Source organism: Capricornis sumatraensis, chromosome 12 (assembly GCF_032405125.1).
Source record: "Capricornis sumatraensis isolate serow.1 chromosome 12, serow.2, whole genome shotgun sequence".
In the NCBI taxonomy this organism is placed as follows: Eukaryota; Metazoa; Chordata; class Mammalia; order Artiodactyla; family Bovidae; genus Capricornis; species Capricornis sumatraensis.
The window spans coordinates 42,144,401-42,152,894 of NC_091080.1; the positions used below are offsets into that span (position 1 = coordinate 42,144,401).

The 8,494-nt window shown below is 45.3% G+C and overlaps 1 non-coding gene across 1 annotated transcript; it reads left to right on the forward strand.

Moving 5' to 3' along the window:
- The first annotated feature begins 3,565 nt into the window (after positions 1-3,565).
- TRNAG-UCC (transfer RNA glycine (anticodon UCC)) lies at positions 3,566-3,638 on the forward strand. The gene has a single exon. It is a non-coding gene; the product is annotated as a tRNA-Gly (tRNA).
- Positions 3,639-8,494: the final 4,856 nt, after the last annotated feature.

The following is an 8,494-nucleotide window of genomic DNA, read 5'->3' on the forward strand; positions in this document are numbered from 1 at the left end:
GCACCTTCAAAAGACGTAATTCTGATCATCCTCCTCGGAAAATGCCTCAGATTAAAAGCTTCTGCTGGCTCTTTAGGCCGTGGGCCTGCAATTACAGAAAATGAACCGCCTTTTAGCTTTCCATTGAAATTAATAACAGCAGCTCCCCAGTTGACTCCCGGTGAATAGTTTAATGGAACAAACAGGATACTTCAGTACAATGTGGGTTGGGAAGCCATTTGAGTGAGTTGCTGACTCTCCAATGGGAAAATAATTCATGCTATGCAAACCTTTCTCATGTACACTCAGTGTTCCTCCAAAATAAAAACTGAACTATTTAACAGGTGAGTAACGACTCCTGGGTCTGCCTGTTACTTTGCCAGACAAAGAAGGTAAGTCACTGGGCACGTGGCATGGAGCCCTGCAAATAGATGGACCTCCTCTGACAATGAAGAAGCTCAAGTTCGGCTCCAAAATCACTGCAGATAGTGACTGTAGCCATGAAATTAAACGACGCTTGCTCCTTGGAAGAAAAGTAATGACCAAACTAGACAGCATATTAAAAAGCAGAGACATCACTTTGCTGACCAAAGTCCGTCTAGTCAAAGCTATGGTTTTTCCAGTAGTCATGTATGGATGTGAGAGATGGACCATAAGGAAAGCTGAGCACCGAAGATTTGATGCTTTTGAACTGCGGTGTTGGAGAAGACTCTTGAGAGTCCCTAGCCAAGAGGTACATGAAAATATGCCTAAGACTACTAATCATTGGGAAAAATGAAAATCCTAATTGCAATTAGATCTTACCTCACACCTGTCAGAAGGCTAATATCTCAAAAACAAGAAATCAGTGTTGGTGAAGATATGGAGAAAAGGGAACCCTTGTGAACTGTTGGTGGGAATGTAAACTGGAGCAACCAATTATGCCTCCATTAGTGGATGCATGGGTAAAGAAATTGTGGCATATGTATATATATGCACACACACACATATACATGGGCTTCTCACGTGGCACTAGTAGTCAAGAACCTGCCTGCCAGTGCAGGAGATGTAAGGGATGTGAGTTTGATCCTCGGGTTGGGAAGATCCCCTGGAGGAGGAAATGGATACCTACTCCAGTATTCTTGCCTGGAGAATCCCATGGACAGAGGAGCCTGGTGGACCACAGTCCATGGGGTCGCAGAGAGTCAGACACGACTGACATGACTCAGCATTGTTTATTTATCACTCCCATTAATCCATTGGTAGCTGTGGAGCCCGCATCTCTGGAGGTGTCTTTCAGTCCTTCCGAGCAGAAAAATGTCACAGGGAAGATTGTGGCCTGGTGTGGCCGGAGGTGTTTGGTTACGAATCCCCGCTGGAGCACGGATGCTGTGCTGGAAACTTTGGAACCTCCTTCCCCACTGTTTCAGCAGACCCTTGTCCACCACCCTGCTCTGTGGCAGACAGGGTGACAGAGGCAGTGTTCCTGTACCTGGCACTCCAGCCCCCCTGGTTGCTATGCCCAGGGCTCCAGGCTCTCATCTGGCTCCAGGAGAGTTTCCCGAATGGGATCCCCTTCCTGCAAGTGGCTGCCCCGGCTCTGGGAGGCCATGGGGTCTCTTGCTGGTCAGATCTGTCTCCTCCCTCCTCCCTCTTCCTCTCCACTCCCTCTCCCCAGCTGCACGCCTCCCAAAGTCCTCCTGACTTCACTCAGGCTTCACCACTTTCCCCAGCAATGTCTTTTTGCCATTTCAAGAGCCAAGCCAGGATGCCACTGTGAATTTCATAAAAAGTTTCTTTATGTTGTCTTTTGATGCATGGAGATCTTAATTTTAATGTAGTTGCATTTACAATCTTTTCAGATATAATCAGTACTCTGAGGGAGTTTTTGAAGGGATTCTTCTGTATGCCTAGGGTACACTGCCTCATGCATTTATTTAAGTTTTGCCTCTCATGTTTAAGCCTTTCTTCATCAGAAGTTACCTCTGGGCATGGTGTCACATGGGGTGGGGGGTGATGTCGTTCTTTCCTTATGGTCATAGTATATAATGAGACTTTATATTTGATCTGAAAGTCCCTCTGTTTTTTCCTTCTTCGAGAATTCTTTGTCTATTCTTGACTCTTTACGCCTACGTAAGGTTTTAGATTCAGCCTGCTAACCTAAGGAAGGGGCAAACATGATTCCTTTTCTTGCATACCAGCAGACAGCAAACTGCACAACTACACACTTGTTCGTGGACCTGAGCTCTACATTTTTTTGAGGCACAGTGTGTGTTTCATTGCACTAACTCCCATCTGCTAAGGATGTGTTTCCAGAAGGAATTCCAGCTTCTACGATATTTCTAAAAATTACTTATTAAGAAAATTTACCCATTTATTTTTGACTGCTAGGTCTTCGTTGCTATGCAGCTTTTTCTCTAGTTGCAGCAAGTGGGGGCTGTTCTCTAGCCGCGGTGACAGGCTTCTCGTTGCGGTGGTTTCTCTTATTGCAGAGCATGGGCTCTAGAAAACAGGCTCAGCATCTTGGTGCCCGAGCTTAGTTGCTCTGCAGCATACGGCACCTTCCCGGACCAGGGATCGAACCCATGTTTCCTGTATTGGCAGGTGGATTCTTTACCACTGAGACACCAGGGAAGCCCTACGATATTTTTAAAAGAATTACTTAAAAAAAATTTTATTGGAGTATAGTTGATTTACAATGTTGAAGAATTATTTTCTAATTTTGATAAAATACACATAACAAAATTCCCCATCTTGACCATTTTTAAGTGTACAGTTCAATGGCCTTAAGTACACTCATGTTGTTGGGCAACCATCACAGCCATCTATCTCCAGAATGCTTTCATCTTGCAGAAGTGAAACTTTGTTCCCATTGAACACAACTCCATATCCCCACTCCCCTAGCCCCTGGCAGTCACAACTCTGTTTTCTGTCTCTATGAATCTGATGACTCTAGGTACCTTTTGTAAGTGGAATTTTACAGTGTTCATCGTTTATGACTGGCTTGTTTCACTGAGCACAATATCCTCAGAGTTCATCCATGTTTCTGCATGTGTCAGAACTTCCTTCCTCTTTAAAGCTGAACAATATTCTGCTGTACGGACAGACCACATCTTGTTTATCCATCATCTGGGGACACTTGAGTTCTTCTACCTCTTAGTTACCGTGGAAAATGCTGCTATGAACATCAGGTACAAACATCTCTTTGAGACGCTACTTTTGATTCTTTTCGGTGTCTATCCAGTAGCTTACATGGTTTTTAAGAAAGAAAGAAGTTCCAGAGTTCCAGCACAAGCCCTCCTAGCTGTTGCTGCCCCCATCACTCAGGGAAGATGCTATTTGCCCTAACTGTCTCACAGAGGTCACGAGAGGAGATATATGTACAGTCTGACTGGTCTGCTCCAAAGCCCATGTTCTACACACTGTAATTTGCTGTCTCCACCACCAACCAGAAAACTACTGGAAGTAATTCAGGTTCCCAGAATTGACACACTGACAGAAATCTACGAAAATCAGTGGCTTTCTAATATACAAGAGATAAACAGAAAACATAGTGAATGAGGCAATCCCCTTCACAGAACCTTAAGAATCTGCTTGGAAGGGGACTTCCCCAGTGGTCCAGTGGTTAAGACTCTGTGTTTCCAATGCAGGGGGCACAGGTTCAATCCCTGGTTGAGGAACTAGGATCCCACATGCTGTGTGGTACAGCAAAAAAAAAAAAAAAAAAAGAATATGCTTAGCAATTAACATACTGTGGCAATTTCAAGATCTGTTGAAAGAAAAATATAAAATTCTTGTGAGAGAAATAAAGGAAGTTTTAAAAAGTTGGGTGTTGGGTTCTATTTCAAGCTACGAAGATACAACATAGTAAAGATTTTAAAAACTACAATTAGTTATGGATGAAGTTCAAACTCCTGGGTGTAAGACAGGATATATTATACACAATGGGAAGTATAGCCAATACTTCGTAATAATTGTAAATGGAGAGTACACTTATATCTCATTAAAATTAATTAAAAATTATACAGTTCAAAAACTAATTAAAAAATTTCACAGGAATTTTACTAAGAATCCAACTGGAAAATTAAGTAGCTAAGAACATTCCATGGGGGAAGGAAAATAAAAGTGGAATCAGGAGAACTCACTTCCCAGATAATTATAAAATATATAATCAAATGATAATCAATAGGACAGTGACATTGGCTTAAGAACAGAAAAAGTAACCAACCAAATAAAGCAGAGATTCCAGATACATGCCCTAAACTACTAGGATCATCTGGAAAAAGAAAACAAAGGGGAAGGAAGCAATTTTTAATAAAAGTCATTGCAGAAACTGAATGACAATAATAGCTAATATTTAGTAAGTATTAATGTAAAGTGAAAGAAGAGAGTGAAAAAGCTGGCTTAAAGCTCAACATTCAGAAAACTAAGATCATGGCATCTGGTTCCATCACTTCATGGCAAATAGATGGGGAAACAGTGGAAACAGTGTCAGACTTTTTCTTTGGCTTCAAAATCACTGCAGATGGTAATTGCAGCCATGAAATTAAAAGATGCTTACTCCTTGGAAGGAAAATTATGACCAACCTAGATAGCATATTCAAAAGCAGAGAGATTACTTTGCCAACAAAGGTCCATCTTGTCAAGGCTATGGTTTTTCCTGTGGTCATGTATGGATGTGAGAATTGGACTGTGAAGAAAGCTGAGTGCCAAAGAATTGATGCTTTTGAACTGTGGTGTTGGAGAAGACTCTTGAGAGTCCGTTGGACTGCAAGGAGATCCAACCAGTCCATCCTAAAGGAGATCAGTCCTGCGTGTTCATTGGAAGGACTGATGCTGAAGCTGAAACTCCAATACTTGGGCCACCTGATGCACAGAGTTGACTCATTTGAAAAGACCCTGATGCTGGGAAAGATTGAAGGCAGGAGGAGAAGGGGACGACAGAGGATGAGATGGCTGGATGGCATCACCAACTCAATGGACATGAGTTTGAGTGAACTCTGGGAGTTGGTGATGGACAGGGAGGCCTGGCATGGGGTCACAAAGAGTCGGACATGACTGAACGACTGCACTGAACTGAACGTACTTATTATCAGGGGTTATTCTAAAAGTGCAATAACTTATTTAATCCAATTAACAACTTCAAGAGGCATGTTCTATTGCTTTCCCATTTTATGGATGAAGAAACTGAGTCACGAAGAGGGTGAATAAACTTTTGCCCAAAGTCACATAGCAGCTCTGGCAGCAGAGGTGGGATTCACCCCCACAGCATCAGTCCACACCCAGGCTCTTGACCCCACACTGCTCCTCCACTCACCCCACAGTGAGGTCAGAACTTCAACCCAGTTGTTCAAACAGTTAATCTTCAAAAGCCCTGCTAAATCCCACAGACATGGAAAACGAACTGATGATTGCCAAAGGGGAAGGGTGGAGGATAAATTAAGAGGATGGCATTAACGCATACACACTACTACATATAAAATAGATAAACAAGGTTATTTTGTAATAACCTATAAGGGAAAAGAATCTAAGAAAGCATATATATATATATATATATATGTATGTGTATGTGTGTGTGTGTGTGTGTGTGTGGCAGCATTGTTCATGGTAATCAAGAGGTAGAAGCTACCCAAGTGTCCATCAACAGATGAACAGATAAGCAAGCTGTGGTATGAACACACAATGGATATTACTCAGCCTTAAAAAGGAAGGAAATTTGGACAGAGGCTACACAGTGGATAAACCCTGAGGATGTGATACTCAGTGAAGTAAGCCGGACACAAAAGGACAAGTAATGTGTGATTCCGCTTATATGAGGTCCCTAGAGTAGTCAAGTTCATAGAGGCAGAGAGAATGGCGGGTGCCAGGGTCTGGGGGGAATGGAACGGGGAGTTGCAGGGTTTGGCTTGCAGGATGAAAAGGGTCCAGGAGAAGGGTCGCGCACACTGAGAACGTCTCCAGCGGCATCTCCTGGGAACACCTGTGCCTGGGAATGCCCCCATTGGGCAGGGCTTGGCACACAGAGACTGTCATATGCACGAGGCCAGCACGTCCCCAGTCATGCAGGACTTCCCCTCTATGCAGGCTGAACAAATCCCGAGGCCCCTGTGCCAGGCAGACCTGAGCTCCAGTCCCACTTGGTGTCGTTACTTACTAGCTGTCAGATGAGAGCAAATTGCTGCACCTTCTTAAGTCTCATTCTCTATAATATAAAACAGAACCAGCGTGACCAAACTCAAACACGTGTGGTGGACGATAAGGTATGTGTGTTTGACGAATGAGAGCTGCAGGGTCGGTGTGAGTGTCCAGGGGATGGGCAAAGCAGACCGCGTCTGCTCAGAGTCCACGTTCACTGCACACTCGGGCCCCTGCCCTTCACTGGATCCCAGGAACCAAGGGCTGACAAGTCAACTGCCCAGACACTGGGGAGACTGGGCTTAAAGCCTAAGGTCAGCGCCTTGGCCCAGGCCCCCTAGCCAAGCAGAGGCCATGCCAGGCCAGGAGAATTTGCCTTTCCCTCTGCATGTAGTGGCAGCTTTAATAAACACCTTCTCTCCTTGCAGCAGTGGCTTTTGGAATAGAGCTCAACCCCTTTGGACTAAAAAGACATTGGAATGTTTGTGCAGGCGTCACAGCACACAGGTGGGCTTGGACTCCTGGGGTCCTCCAGACCAGCGGGACTCCTGCCCAGGCCCCCTGAGCAGGGGACAGTCCTCTCTCCTGGCATGGCAACCCCCCCCCCCCCAGTGGACACAATGCTCCTTAGATGGGAGCCTGTGTCTTGTGTCGTATCCCAGCACGTTGTAGCTGCTCCATAAATCCTGAGTGAGGAAATGCATACTGCATTTCTTCAAAAGAGCCCCGAGATTTTACTCTCTTAGCCTGCATCTGCAGAAAAGCTTCCGATCTTCCCTGACAGCTCAGTTGGTAAAGAATCCGCCTGCAATGCAGGAGACCCCAGTTCAATTTTTGGGTTGGGAAGATCCCCTGGAGAAGGGAAAGGCTACCCACTCCAGTATTCTGTCCTGGAGAATTCCATGGACTCTATAGTCCATGGGGTTGTGAAGAGCTGAACACGACTGAGCGACTTTCGCTCACTTCTCTGTCAAGCATGGGGCCACCTTTGTTTGCAGTTTGTCTTCTCTTGTGTCTCACTGAATCCAGCAAAGGTCAAAATCATCTGCTGTTTACTCATCAGATATATATCTTAAAATATTTGTTTTTATTTTTGGCTGGGCTAGATGTTTTTAGCTGCGTGTAGGCTTTCTCTAGCCAGGGTTACCCTCTAGTTGAGATGTGTGGGCTTCTCATCATGATGGCCTCTATTGTGGTGGAGCATGGGTTCTCTGCTGGCTCAGATGGTAAAGAATTTGCCTGCAATGTGGGAGACCTGGGTTCAATCCCTGGGTTGGGAAGATTCCCTGGAGAAGGGCCAGTGCAGTATTCTTGCCTGGAGCATCCCTACGGACAGAGCCAGCCTGGCAGGCTACAGTCCTTGGGGTCACAGAGAGTCCGACAGGACTGAGCAACTAAGCACAGCATGGGCTCTAGGCACACAGGCTTCAGTAGTTATGATGCACAGCTAAGTTGCCCCATGGCATGTGGGGTCTTTCCAGACCAGGGACTGAACCTGTGTTCTTGGCACCAGCAGATGGATTCTTAACCACTGGACCACCAGGGAGGCCCACTCATTAGATATTTTTGAGCAGCCTCTATGTGCTCAGTGTTGGAGGTCTCGCCCTTGGAGGGTGACAGAATATGGTTGTATAATTTGTCTACTGCACAACCCCAGGCTACAGCCTTCACAGCACAGCCCTTCCCTAAGGCATGGCCGAGGGCTCCAAACCTGAGGACAGAGGAGCAGATCAGACCTCCCCTTCTCTGGGGAAATGCTCAATTCCGTCAAATCAGGTGCTTGGGAGACTTACTCAGGTGGAGGAAGGGGGAAGGCTCAAGGCTCGCCAGCATCTTGTCTCCTAGATCACCCCTACTTTGGCATTTGGGTGCCAGGATACTCCCTGGGGGACATTCTTTTTCCTTAGTTCTGCACTGGGCTCCAACTTTCAGCATTGGCCAAATTTTCCCAGATGGATTTCTAACCAGTGAAATGGAGGTTTCTAATGGAAATCCCTGCGGCCCTTTACTTAGAACCGTGCTGGTGGGCGCTTCTCTAATTATTCAATTGCCTAATCCCATTTATCTTTCATGATCCATTATGCACCACTGCTGACAGGATGCCTCGTCCTCAGCAGATACATAACCTGGTCTAATGGACTCTGGGTGAGACCAACCACACTGACTAAGGGATTCAGCTGGTACCTAATTCCCCTAAACTATTATTTGATAAATGAACAAGGCAGACAGACACATTTTCTGCTTTAGGATAAATATTTTATGAATCGCCCCCCCCGCCCGATACATCACATTATTAGTACATTATCTGTCATTCCTCTCCAGGGTTTGCAGGGCCTGGGCCTACATACACTCAGGAGTGCATCTGGGTGATTTTATTGAACAAGCCGATTTTAAAATCTTT